At 35.5% G+C, this 13,801-nt stretch overlaps 1 protein-coding gene across 8 annotated transcripts in view; it reads right to left on the minus strand.

The window, feature by feature from the left end:
- Positions 1-13,801, minus strand: part of TMCC1 (transmembrane and coiled-coil domain family 1) — a 186,460-nt gene that overhangs the window by 91,991 nt on the left and 80,668 nt on the right. The window lies entirely within an intron of this gene.

Below are 13,801 nucleotides of genomic sequence, written 5' to 3' on the forward strand. Positions count from 1 at the left end.
ATAGGCAACCAACTCTTTTTCTCATTCCACACATCAATCCATCACCATCCTGTCAAGTCCACTTTCAAAATACAGCACGAATCTGGCCACCTCTCTTCATCTCCACTATTAACTACCCTATTGCAAAGCACCATTATTTCTCTAGATGGTCTTTATATATCCACTTTTATTATCTGGTCTCCATATGGTAGCCAGAGTAATCTTTTTGAAATATAAATCAGATCACGTTACTCTCTATTTTAACCCTTGACAAGGTTCCTGAATTTTAGAATTAAATCAAACTCCTTACATAGCCAAAAAATTCCTCCATGATATGCACCCTTTTTCATCTTGTATCAACTGTTCTCACTTATTAGGTCTTACCTACACTGGCCAAGTTCTCCTCTGCTTTTATGATCTTTGCACTAGGAAACTACTTCATTTCCCTTTATTCCCCTCTCCTTCCTCAACACACAAGTATTGTTCTTTGCCTTTAGATCTCATCACAAATACCACCTCCTCAAAGAGTCCTTCTCTAACTGCTCTCTACCATGCTGCCATGATTTACTGGGCTACAATCTGTAATCTTGTCTATTCCCTACAACACAAACTCCCTAAGTATTGAAAACTTGTTTATATTTTTCACTGCTATACTTTGTATAGATGGTATAGAGCTGATCTTCAATAAATGTTTGCTGAATGAATTAACAAATGAATAACTGAATAAAAGACATGGAACTGATGCTCAGCTCGGAAGGAAAATCTCAGCTAGAGCTATCTGGACATCTTCCACATGTGTATGACAAATGATGCCAAGGAAACAGGTATCTCCAATAGAAGCACAGAGAGAGAATAAAAGAAGGCTTAAAACAGAGCCCAGAGGAACATTAACATTTAAGCAGCAGCAGCAGCAGTAGCAGAAGGGGCACACACATCCAAAGAAGAGCAAAAAGGAAGAACCAGAGAAGAAGGAAAACCAGAAAATAAACCCAAAGTGCTGGGTGCTTTAGAAGAACATTCTTTATTAGAAAGGCAGCTTGGCGTTAAGGGAAAATACATAGTCACTGAAGCTGGACATGCATTCAGCAAACATATTAAGTCTACCATGTGCCAAGAGCTATGCTAGGGAACTCGTCATAAAATTAACAAGAAAATAGATCAAATGCTATTTAATGACTGTTAAATGGTCCAATCTTCTCTAAGTGTGCTACGAGCAAGTCCCAATCTGAATCTTAATTATCACAACTGCTGAGAAGATTAAATGAAATCTTGTTCATAAAGTGCTGAGTAAAATTTCTGCAACACAATAGGCACCCAATCCATCACAACTACTACTACAAAACTATCTGCCCTTCACTGATTGAAAAAAAAAATGTGTAAAAGTAACAACACACTATAGCAATTTACAGTAATCTTCCTAGGGGAATAATGTGATTTAAAAATCTGTATCTATTCTGAGAACCCTAAAATAAGTAAAGGGATGGGATTCTTCATAGCGAATCTATTGAGAAGTACCAACTCAAGGTTTTTTCCAAGATTCCAGATTGGTTTTAGCACAAGCACAGAAGCATTTAAGTGACTTAAAAGTGGTCAACAGACTCACTTCAGTGCAAGGCTGCTTTAGTTCCCTAACCCCCATACGTGACTCAGAGAAAGACGATGTACCTGCCTTTCCTCTCAATACACACGCTCTCTGAGCTTATCAGAAACAAGACTTGCTGACTTTTCTAAAACTAGACAGGTTAGAAGACAAAGTATCACAGCATCACAGCCCAGTTACACCTCACTTTTCGTGCTTTTATTTTGTTAGATTATATTCTTTGGTTATCCCCATTAGAGTCAAAAGTTTGCCTGTTTTTAAATAAAAAACAAAAGTAAACTGAGCTGAAAGAACAGATTCCTCAGAAACACTAAACAAGAGAAAAAGGCCAGAATACTTCTCACTTAAATTCCAACCAGGAACACAAGACTAAAATACCATTGACCAACAGGAACCTTTATTCCGCATGCCATGCAATCCAGCCCCCAGCCAAAATGCCTGCTTCCTACCACCACACACTGCTTTCCATTGATTTCCCTCCACATGAGTTGTTGCTTAAACTCCAGAGATCAAGGCTCCAGTGACATCTTCGGGCCAAAGGAAAATTATTTTCCTTGCTTCTCTTTTGTTCTTCACTAACAGACTGCTAGTTCTTTTGTCCAGACCATGTGGGCAGCAGGGCTAAAGGCCTTCTGCCAGTCACACATGCTTAGCAAGCAGAAAGTAAACAAGGCACATTCTTCTGAGCTGAAATGTTCTAAAAGCAAACTATAGCATTTATGTTTCTGAACATTCTCAGGTAAATAGTCTATTTACTAGAGTATATTAATAAACTAAGGTCTGGGAAAAAATAACCAATCTGCAATTTAAATATGGAGCAAACTTTTCATTTAATACGAAGGCCAAAAGAGCATGAAATTGGAAAGCAAGAGAGAGAAATCCTACTCATGATTTTATCACTACACAATTGCGCTCATGTACCTTTGTTTACTCACTGATGAAACAAGGCTAAAGATACCTTCCCCTCTTCTGCCTTCAGCACAGGTTGAATTTCATAGTATCTGATCTCCCTGTAGTATAGCATAATTGCCAGAAGTGTACTACTTTCTCAAGGCAATATGGTTCCTTTTTAAAAATTAACTGAACAGCCTAACTCCATCCTAACAGGGCTTTGTTTTTTTCTTCCAAGAATCTAGCATCAAACAACTGTATCTTAGTTTGGCAATTCGCTGGGCATTCAGTGACAGCAGAAGCACAAGTCTCCATCATGATATACAGAGACTACACTGAAGCAGTAAATCAACTAAGAATGGTCATGTGCTCTCAGAAATAAACTGGTAGCAGAAATTCAACATCAAGATGTAATTCCTAGCTTTAAACCCTTTTGTCAGATTTTATATCTAAGATGCCCTGCAAAATTTTAAAAAGCTTGTATTTTAATTTTTTAATTTTCTAAATAAGGCTAAAGCCAAGGAAGTCTCTTAAGACCTTTTTTCCCCCCTAATAACAACTATAATATAAATCAGTCTTCTAGGTCCTTCACGATTTTAATTCTCTTTCTCCAGGATGCATTCTTATTGCCTGTAATCACCATTTCAGTAAAAATTCTCTTTCTAATATGATATTTTAAAGATGTAAAAAAGTATCATCTGTGGTACCTTTTAAGGGTGGAGGAATCAGAGAAATTTCTCCTCCCCCACCCCAGCTTTAGTGACATATAATTGACATATTATGGCATATTTAACTTACACAGTGGTTGGTTCTTTAATATCATGGTAAATATCCTCAAATAGTGGTGGTTAGGTAATTAAAAATGATAAAAAGTATATACCCAAAGTGTTCATGCTAAAAATCTGTTTCTCTAAATTCCTTTCATATCTTAGCAGATTAAGAGGCCTGAAGAACAGCAAACATTATGAAGTCCTGTCTTTCCAAGTAAAATGCCAATCACATCAACAATCTACATCTTAAACCAAAACAGAAAAACGTTCAGTGAGGCATGACTCCTTTTCTGTACACACACAATCAGAAGGTTTGGTCGTTAAACAGTTTCAGTAGATCTAAGGACTATTTATTTATGGTTCCAATGATAATACATCCTACAATCTTGAGTCAATTACTTCATCTTCCTTGGCAGCAGTAAGAGGAAGATAAAGACCATGTGGTCAATTTTATTCCTTGTCTGTCATGCCAGAAGTTTATTCAGTGATATTTCTGTAACCAAAAAAAAACTCTGGTTATTATATTGCCTCTTCCAGTTGCATCCCACTTCAATCCCCTTTTTTTCAGTGCCAGGCTTCTTAAAGAAACTGTCCACACTTCCTAATTCCATTTCTCCACCTCATAGTCCACTTTCTTATCACTCTGTTAACTAGCTTCCATCCTAATCTACTGACATTACACTCCTCAAGAAGATTTTCTTGTTTTACTAACATAATAGGAAAAGTAGTAAACTGAAGGGGTCAGCAGAGAATTTAGGTTCAAACCCTCAATTTGACACTTACAAGCTTTGTAAATGTAAACATTTCATTTCACATCACTGAACATCACTTTCCTCATCTGTAAACTGAATGGATTAGATGACAATCTCTAGGGCTTCTTCCTCTGCTAAACCTAGAGTTTTATGACTAAATTCATTGTCTTCATCCTTAATTTCTCTTTGGCATTTGACACTAATCCCCACCTTCACCCCTCTACTATTTGCTCAAAAATCCATCTATTCATGCCTTCAAGTATTATCTCTAAGATCATATTACCACCATTACCTAACTCTAAATTCTCTATTTCCAAAGACAAAATCTTTCTACTAAGCCATTCTATCATCACCAAAGACACAATATACCCAACCTTGAACTTACACCCAAACCAACAAACCACCTTCAGCTTGCCTCACATCCTAGTTTCTTAATTATTTCAGTCCTCATGACTCCAAGTCTTGGTTTAAATGCAAATCTGAGTCTTCTTTCTTTCATCTCATTTTCATTAAATTCTGTTGATCCTTCTTTCTAGATAGCAGATAGTCTCCCTTTTTAAATTTCATCACTCATGGCCTGATCAATGTAAAAACCTAATACTTGTTTCCTCAGTCCTAGCCTGTTCACTTGCCAAATCATCCAGTATTCTCTTACACTGTCCAATACAGTGACCATTAACTACAGGTAGCTTTTAAAAATTACAATTAAATAAAATTTAAAATTCAGTTTCTCATTCACATTAGCTGCAGTTAAAGTGCTCAACAGCCACATGTGACTGTGGCCATTATATTACTCAGCATAGATACACACACATTCCCATCCTCACAGAAAGTTCTATTGGAAGGAGTTGTAATCTTCAACAAACAGGAAAAAAAAAAAAAGCCACTTTAGTGGCTTTGACTATTTAGAAGTATTTGATACTTGTAAAATGCATTTTGGAGTATTATCTCATATTTGAGAGTTTTAAGTACCATTTCAAACATATTCACATCCACTGTTTAATTGTTTCCATGAGGTAGTAAGAGTAAATAGCATTATGCTACTTTAAGATTCAGAACCTTAAACACAGAGAAATCAAGTGATTGCATCAAAAATCACACCGAGTAGAAAAATTGTGGGTTTCTACTTCTGGGCTCTTTTCATCACATCAAAAAGATGAATTTAGAAATATGAATATGTGTAATTCCGGCACCAGAGTGAGGCTGCCAATTCACTGCCATTTCTGATGTTTAGACTTGTCTGCTATCTGGGAGAGAAGACATTAGCAGAGATTCAACAAATACTTATTTGGTGTCTACTATGTGGCATGTTTTATCAGATAATGAGATTTACTCTTCAGCAGAAGGGAGGCTGGGTTAGAAGCAGACCGAGGTGGGAATGGTAGTAGTGGTATGGGAAGAGATGGAAGAAGTAGACTAGCCACCTTCTGATTATTCTTTACACTCAAATTCATTTATGAAACAAACACATATTTAGCATTTACCACATACCAGACACTATTCTTTGGTCCTAGGTATAGAAGTGAACAAAATAAACATCCTTATCATAAGGTTTACATGATGAGGAGAGTAGGGTAATAAAAATATGTATCAGATGACAATAAATAAATTGGAAGGGAAGAAGAAAAGAAACTGAGAAGGGAGAAAAGGAGAGCTGGGGAATAAGTGTGCGTGTAGGGAGTAATTTTGCTTATTTTAAAGAAAACAGTCAAAGCCTTGCTGAAGAGGTGGCCTCTAAGCTGACACCTCAAGGATATCTGAGAAAAATCCATGCAGCCATTTGGAGGAAAAGGTTTACGGGTAGAAGGCAGAACAAGTGCAAAGGACCTGAGGCTGTGGTGCATTTGAAAAACTATAAGGAGGGGGTACAGCTCGAGTGGTTTGAATAAAAAGAGTGTAAACACGTGAAGTGGATGTTCATCTTCATACACAACCTCCATTTACTATGTTCTAATTCTCTCCAAGTCAGACTATACATAGAATTTCTACTACATGTTCTAAAATTTCCTAAAGTCCCAAAGGTTGGGTTAATGTTAAACTCAATACAGTGATCAATAACATCATTTAGTAAGACTCAAAAATAAAATAATCACTCACCACTAGACACTGAATAGACTGAGTCAGACTTTCAATTGTGTCCAAAGACAATTTGTTAATTGAGACTAACCTTTGTGGCTAGCTTCTTGAATCTACACACACACACACACACACACACACACACACACACTGCACCAAAAAGAGAATGGGCAGTTATAGTCAGGTATTGTTTGTATCATTTCAATGTACACTTCACCATTTTAAATGATTAGAAGACAGAGAAGGAATATTAGAGAAGTATGTTTAGAATTTGCAGTTAAAATTCTATATTCTAGAGCAGTAATATCAAACAATCCACACATATTATCTAGAAGAGTTTCCTAGATTCACCCCTCTGTGTACCCCACAGAAGTTAAGGCACTTAGGTTGCCAACCCCATTACCTTGGTTAAATCTCCCCATAGAAAATATAAACTAATTCTTAGATTTTAAAAGGATTTCTTAACAGAACTCCCTAAAATTAACATACTGACTGTGACATACCTCTCCTTCTCAATAAAGCCATATCTGGTGACCTTGCCTCTTTCCTGGAATAGTTTCCTCCTGTCCTCCATCTACATCAATGATTTGCAAAGGAAGGGGTCCTTCCAGGAGCATGCATCAGAATGGTGAGGAATTTTTCAAGTCACCTCCCAAATTACTACTATCTTAAGCCTAAATCACATTCTTGAGGTATGTTGGGGCTTAGGGGAAGGAGAAGATGAGAACCACTGATCCAGATCCTTTTGGTCCAGCTAAAACCCCACTTTCTCTACAGGGTTTTTCAAGCCCATGTCAGGTTCAAACAAAGAGTTAATTCATAAAATTACAAAGCTTATTTTACCTTTTCACCTATCTTACTTCCCAGTTATGATTAACTTTTCCTTAAGAGTAACAGGAGTGTGTTTTGTCTAAGAAAAAGGAGTTGAGTTCCAATATACTATCATATATGAAGAAAAATCTGTTGTGCATAAGGTAAATTTCTATTATAAGAAATGTCTGTTTTCACAAAGAAACCTCAAATTTTCTCCTGAAAAGGAGGAGGTAGAAGAAATATCTATCTTCTCAGTGCCTAAAGTGTGTAACTAATTCAACTAAGTTTCACTTGCTATTTTCAAATTTGAGTTATCCAGAGCTGGCTAGAAACTAAACTCTAAGCCTATCCAATAAAGTCATGAATTAATTTATTCACTTTAGCTAAGAACTATTGTATAAAATCAGATCCCTCCCGGTATAAAACTAGATATTTTCTCTGGTGTTTGTTATCTAAAGTAATTTTCCCTAGGCTCACACACAACAGGTCATCACATAATTTTACATCTAAGGGATTCTAGATAACACTTTTCAGATGAAGAGAAAGCTTCAGAGAGGTCAAATTACTTGCCTAAAGTCACATAGCCAGCCATGGTTAACTTAAATTTCAGTGATAAACACCCTTGGGATAAATTTTATTACATGAAAAGGAAAGCTATGCAATGTTTATTTCATGTGCTACCTTTGGATTTTAGACACCACTGGCTTTAAGATGGGTTCTTCTCAAACACTAAATTTCCAGTAAAGACACAAAAAATAATATGCTTCTTACAAAACATTTGGTGGAAACAGATTGAAATTTAATGTAGATTTGCTGTGCTACCACAAGGCAAGTCCAATTTGCCTTGTTTTCTTTCTTTTCTTTTCTTTTTTTGGTAAGTTTATCCTATTTTTTTTTCGTTCAATTGGAGATGCTGGGAATTGAACCCCAGACCTTGTGCCTGCTAAGCATGTGCTCTACCACTGAGCCATACTTTCACTCCCTACACTATTTTCTTATCCAGTATGTTTTGCAGTAGGATTTGTTATAGGTCCATGTATATAGCAGAGGTTAGTCCTAACTAACCACAGGGTGTCTAAAAGAGCAAATTCTTTTAATTTCCTCATGTATGCCAAAATAATTAAGAACAAATGAGAATATTTTATTATTAAGTATTACATGCCACTACTATATACAGATATAACAAGTAAAACATCTACCTGCCTTTATAAATCATTCCCAAAATGTGCTTTCAGAATAGTAATGGTTAACTTACTCCAAAAAGGTTCATCTAAAAATTCTTTTTAAAGGGTTAGTAATTCTATACTACAAACTTATGTGTTACATGCAAAGGTTATCTTCAATCTGTGAATAATATGGATGGCTGGGAGAAAGTACTAAGACCAGAAGAATATCATCTTTCAACCATTAACCTTTATGTAAACTACTGGCAATGGTTTTCACTGAAGAATAATGAGCCTGAAATTCAATTCTATATTTTGAACTTTTACCATATTTGACTTGGACTATTATTTAAGAAAGTGTATGAGCATGGTAAATAATTTCTAAAAAGTCTCCCAGATCCTCTTCTCAGAGGCAATCACTGTCTCCTAACAAAAGATAGCCTACGTAATATGAACTAAAAGAGGGGTGGGATTGGGTGTATATGCGCATATTTCAAAGTATAGTTTTAAAGAACAGCCACTTCTCTTCAAAAATACTTACAGATTGACAGAATAATGAAAACACCATAATCTTAAATTCTTAAATGAATACAATGCTTCATAGTTTTCAAAGCCCTTTCAAGTATATCAGCTCATTGATCTTCAAAACTAACAGCCCTTGGTAAACATATTGCAACTTCAAAGAATATAATCAAGTCATTTAATATAGCCATCTCTCTCAGGAAAATGATATTCAAATAAACAACAAATGATAGTTGTGTATTTAAAACACACACACACACTTCCAAGGAGATGTAACTGTCTTCTCTTGGTAGCATATTCCACTCTCTCAGATCTACAGTTAGTAAATTGTAATTTAAAAAATTTAAACTGGCATCAACATCATGAAAACACTTCAGGATTACAACACATATTTCTAAATTAGTTTCTCTATTTTAGCCTATAATTGCCAAAATATTTGCAAAGGAAAGCCATTCTCTATTCCTTATCTACTCCCACCGCATCCAATATATGGAACTGATTTTTACCAGGGTCTCAAGTCATATAACAGAAGAGAAGCATCCATTTTCCTACTCTAGCATATTGTACATCAGAATGAACCTATAATGCCAATGATACCACTACCTGACTTAAGCCGCCTAAAAATGGGTTAATGATTAACAGGAAGATGTAGTATTTAACTGCTAGCAAAATACAAATATAAAACATTGTATTTGCAAGTATGAAAGTAATTGATATCTATAGTAATTCAGAGAAAATTAAATTTAAAAAGCATGAAAAAAAGATGTTGTATACATTTCCACTATTTAAAAGCATCCATCTGGTACTGATACTGACTCTTTGCCTATGTATTAGAGTTGCTTAATTACATAAAATGCTACTTCACCGCACCCACATAGTACTTATCACTAGAAGCGTTCAAAATACTTTCTTTTTAATTGTGGTAAAATATACATAAAATTTACCATTTTAGCCATCAAAATACTTTTAAAAGACCTTCATTAATTTATTTAAAATGGAAATTGAGAGGTCCCTATTCCTATTACTAATAAGAATACATTCCCAGAAAGATTAAGTTAATCACGTGTATTATCATAAGTCATAAACCCAGAAGAAATCAGGTAGAAATTCAAAGAAAACTACTTCTGAAAATATAGTATTTTTTTTAAGAATTCAGATTATGATCAATACTTATCTAAATCTTAAGTTAGTACCAAACTGATACCAAATAAGCTGGTACCAAACTGACTCCAAATAACAGGACACTATCAAATGCACAAAGGGCAAGAATAACATCTTTAGACAAAAATATTTTCAAGTGCTCTCTAATTCTAAATTAAATGGTTTCAATAAATCATTAGAAGAACTGGGGGAAAAGGTCCCACAACTCCTATTTCTCAGCCATTAATCACTTCACAGGTCAACCCAGGATATACTGGTACGATTTTTATAGTCTATGTTTTCTCATCATATGAAAAACTTTAATACAGCCAAAGAAAGCTCTCAAACTGAGTCGGAAAGACATGTGGTATGAATGAGAAAGAATCAAATCATCACTGAGTTGCTGTTATTTTAAGTATCTTTGATATAGAAAGCAGATTCTGTGTGGCTACACCTGTCCTAAAAAGAGTAAGCCTTCCATGAAAATGTGAATATAAATGTGAACCCCAAACCAAGATAACTACTCAGGATCCATTTCTGGAAAATTGAAGTTCAAGCTCTTAGAACAAATTATATAGCATTTCCTTCATTTTAGAAAGGTCAGAAAATGTATGTTCACATTTTCTTACATATGTATAAACAAACAATGGAAGGATAAACAAGAAACTGGTTACCTATGGAGGCAGGGATAGGAAATAGCTGAAAAGATATGGAACCAAGAGTTTACAGTTATGTGATTTTTTTACTTTTGAACTATAGAAATGATTACCATTAAAAAATAAATGAGTACAATATTCTTACTGAAACAGTCTTAAAACCATTTTCTCAAAACCTCCTCAGCATTTATCATACCTTCTAAAAAACTGAAGTTCCTGGAAAAGAAGGGAAAGACTGATTTTTCTATTACCCATTTAAGATTTGAAGAGGGTGAGGGTGGGGGAGGGAAAACAGAGCCAGAGTGTGTTAAAACAAGACTTTCTGAATGTTTAATTCACTGTATTTCATTCCTTAAACATTACTAAAGAAACTCAAGGGTAAATTCTTCTCCTTAATAAAGATATTTGCTAAAAGGTAGTACAGTTTGCAAAGTTTCATATAAGTACATGCAGTTAAGCTTCAGCTACTTTTAATATGGCTTTTTAAAATCAACTATCTTGCTCAAATGGATGTTTCTTGGGCCAAAAAAAGCAACTTTGTGGAAAATACAAAGTTTGACTGATAAATTCAAACCCTATCAGCCATTAATTTCAGCTCTATGGGGAAGGGTTAATCCAATTACCTTAGCTATTTACCCACACTGTTTTCTATAAGCATGGAGACCATGATAGCAGATTGATTAACACACCAGAAATTTAGGGAGGCAGTTGGTGTGGGGAAATAGAATGGGTTTGGAGTTAGACCTAAGGTTCTACCTCCTGATTCTACCTCCTGCTGATCCTGGGGAAATGAACTTCTCTGAACCTGTTTCTTTAATGACAAAATGAAGCTGATACCACCTAACTTGAAGGATCATTAGGAGAATTAAATGAAATGTCCACACTGGCAGGTTCCAGTCCATTTTGGGTGACCTATGCCGAGGACTTAGAAAAGGAAGAAAAAGCTTTCCTTAGTGAGTATTTTTGAAGTCACATGTAAGAAAACTTTATAAAGGAAGAAAATGATCTAAAATGGCAAGGAAAAGAACTTTTCTGGGAGTCAAGTAACTGGGATTTGTTCAAAAAGAATAACTGAGCATCTTTATTTAAAATTGAAGATATTTACTTCATCTATTTCTTAATTTACTCCCTTTTTTTTTTCCACTTTGTTCAGATGTCAATATCCATTAGCCTAGAGGAATCATTTCAATATTCTAGGGGAAATATCCAGTGTAAGTAAACATGACTATCAAACTAAAAAATAAAAAACATCTAAATTAGATATTGGGTTTTAAATCACTGCAAACATTTATAAATATTTTCTTTCAGAAAATCTCCTATAGAATTCAAAGATGATCAGATGAGTACTACTTGTCAAAATAGGAAATTAGTTTTTTAAAATATGAGATCTTAAGACAAAAGTGTACTTGTGGAAGATTATTCCTTATTGGCAAAAACACTTGTTCCTAAAGTTAGAATATGAAGTTGTCACTGTTCAACTGTTTTTCACCTACAAAATAACAATTTCACTTTGAGTGTTCAATGTGTGCCAGAAATATCACATATTAGAGAACAGGGCCTCGGTTCTCAGGTAACATACAGATTTAGCCAAAATGACAGATTAGAGGCATAGTCCATTCACTGTAACTTCAAAAACAAAAACAAAAACAAAACTCTGGCAAACCTATTCAGTTTCCCCTCCATATTTCAGTGCCATACAGACTGAAACAATTAAGAACATTGTTTTTTCAATACATTACTGAATTTTTTCAATTCATTACTATGTTAAGGGAACTTGATAAAAAGCAAATTTCCTTAGATTTGGTCCTGACCATCTAGGATGTCTAGGATGCAGAAACCATGTTAAAATGGAGAGGGATGTTAGAAAAAGGAATTAAAAGAAGTTACCTCTTTGAGTGTTTTTATGTAATGTACCTTTTATTTCTTCATGTTACAGAGAAGATGTGCTCCTAATTCCCCTAAAAGTGTTTTTTCCTATAAATCACAGTCATGCATATAGTACAGAGAAAAAAGAGTGAAACTCACGAAATAACTGGGAGAGAAAAACTGGTAGCAAAACACCCAGAGTGTGGCTGTTTCTAATTAGAAATGTATCACCTAGCTCTCAGCTGTTTCAGACACTCCTATTCAGAAGTGTCACGCCCTGACCTTCTTCTACACATCTTCCACTTTTTAGTTGTACTACATATCTGAAAATGTGTGCACTAGAGGTTCATGTGAAGGAGAAACAAAAATGATTCTTTTTATTGTTTAGGAGAAATGTGGGAACTTCCCAGCCTCACCACCACCATACACACACTTGGAATGAGAAGGGAAGCAAGAGAAATTTATTCTAATCCTAAGAAGTCACTGTTAGGCTTGGAGATCTGAGGGAAAAAAGATGAAATTTGACATGGGGATGGAGGCAAAAGCTTTGCTCATTTTTGCTTGAATGCACACATTCTACACTGAGGTCACCTGTGAGGAACTAAAGGTTTCCCCTTAAGGTAACACATTTTAGGTTTTAACAATTCTGACTAATAACCAAGGAAGTGGAGAAAGCCTACTGATTTACTATTTGTTTAAGTTTCTTTCTGCAGAGGATGAACTGTGACACAATTTAGCCACCAACTGCTACATTTTGAAAATAGAGCTTTTAAAAACCAGAATGGTTTTTAAAATGAAGCTCAACTCTCCGCACACCTCTTTCCAAACTAGTTTCTGCCCTCGCTCAATGACTAGGTCAACAGAGGGCTGGCCGCTGCCAACTACCAAGGCTGATTCATAAAACCAGCAGCCTCTTTTCTAAGAGGGCTTTCCTTTCCTATGTTTTTTAAAATTTTAAGTTTGATTTTCTTAAATTAAAAGAACCCCCCCCCCAAAGCTGCAGACATGAAACCTGTTTTTCAAGCACAACTCTGTAAGAACTGATTCTTGAGCCTTCTGGTTACTGCTTTTCACACACTTTCTTAATGAAGGAGTATTCGAGTTTCTTAACAAAACCACTCATGTAAACATTTACATGTGGGTCTTACTTACTGAACTAGTTTACGACAGTTTTTCCCACTTTAATGTTAAATTTTGCATGAAAGCGTTGATTCCACAGACCAATAAAGCTTTCTCATTTTTGCCAAAAGCAGCTAGATGATTTGCCAATTAAATATGTACTTTTCACCCACTGTTCTCTCTTTCACACACACCCTCTGGAAATCGTACCTGAGAAGCAAACTACAACTTCCTCCAAATTCACAGATGATCGCTCTAGTTTTAGGGGAACAAAACCTGGGGTTTCCAGTGCAGTCAGTCTTAAACCTTTGTGTCTGTCACAGGAAAGAACAAAAGGCAGCGCTTCCTCCCCCTGCCCCTCCTTAGCCCTGGAGGCAGGCTTGACAGAACACTTCTAGAGAAAAAGGAGACCACGCCAAAGCTGGTCCGCTTCCCCTCCACACACACACACACA

The sequence above is a fragment of the Vicugna pacos genome, chromosome 17 (assembly GCF_048564905.1).
Source record: "Vicugna pacos chromosome 17, VicPac4, whole genome shotgun sequence".
Classification (NCBI taxonomy): Eukaryota; Metazoa; Chordata; class Mammalia; order Artiodactyla; family Camelidae; genus Vicugna; species Vicugna pacos.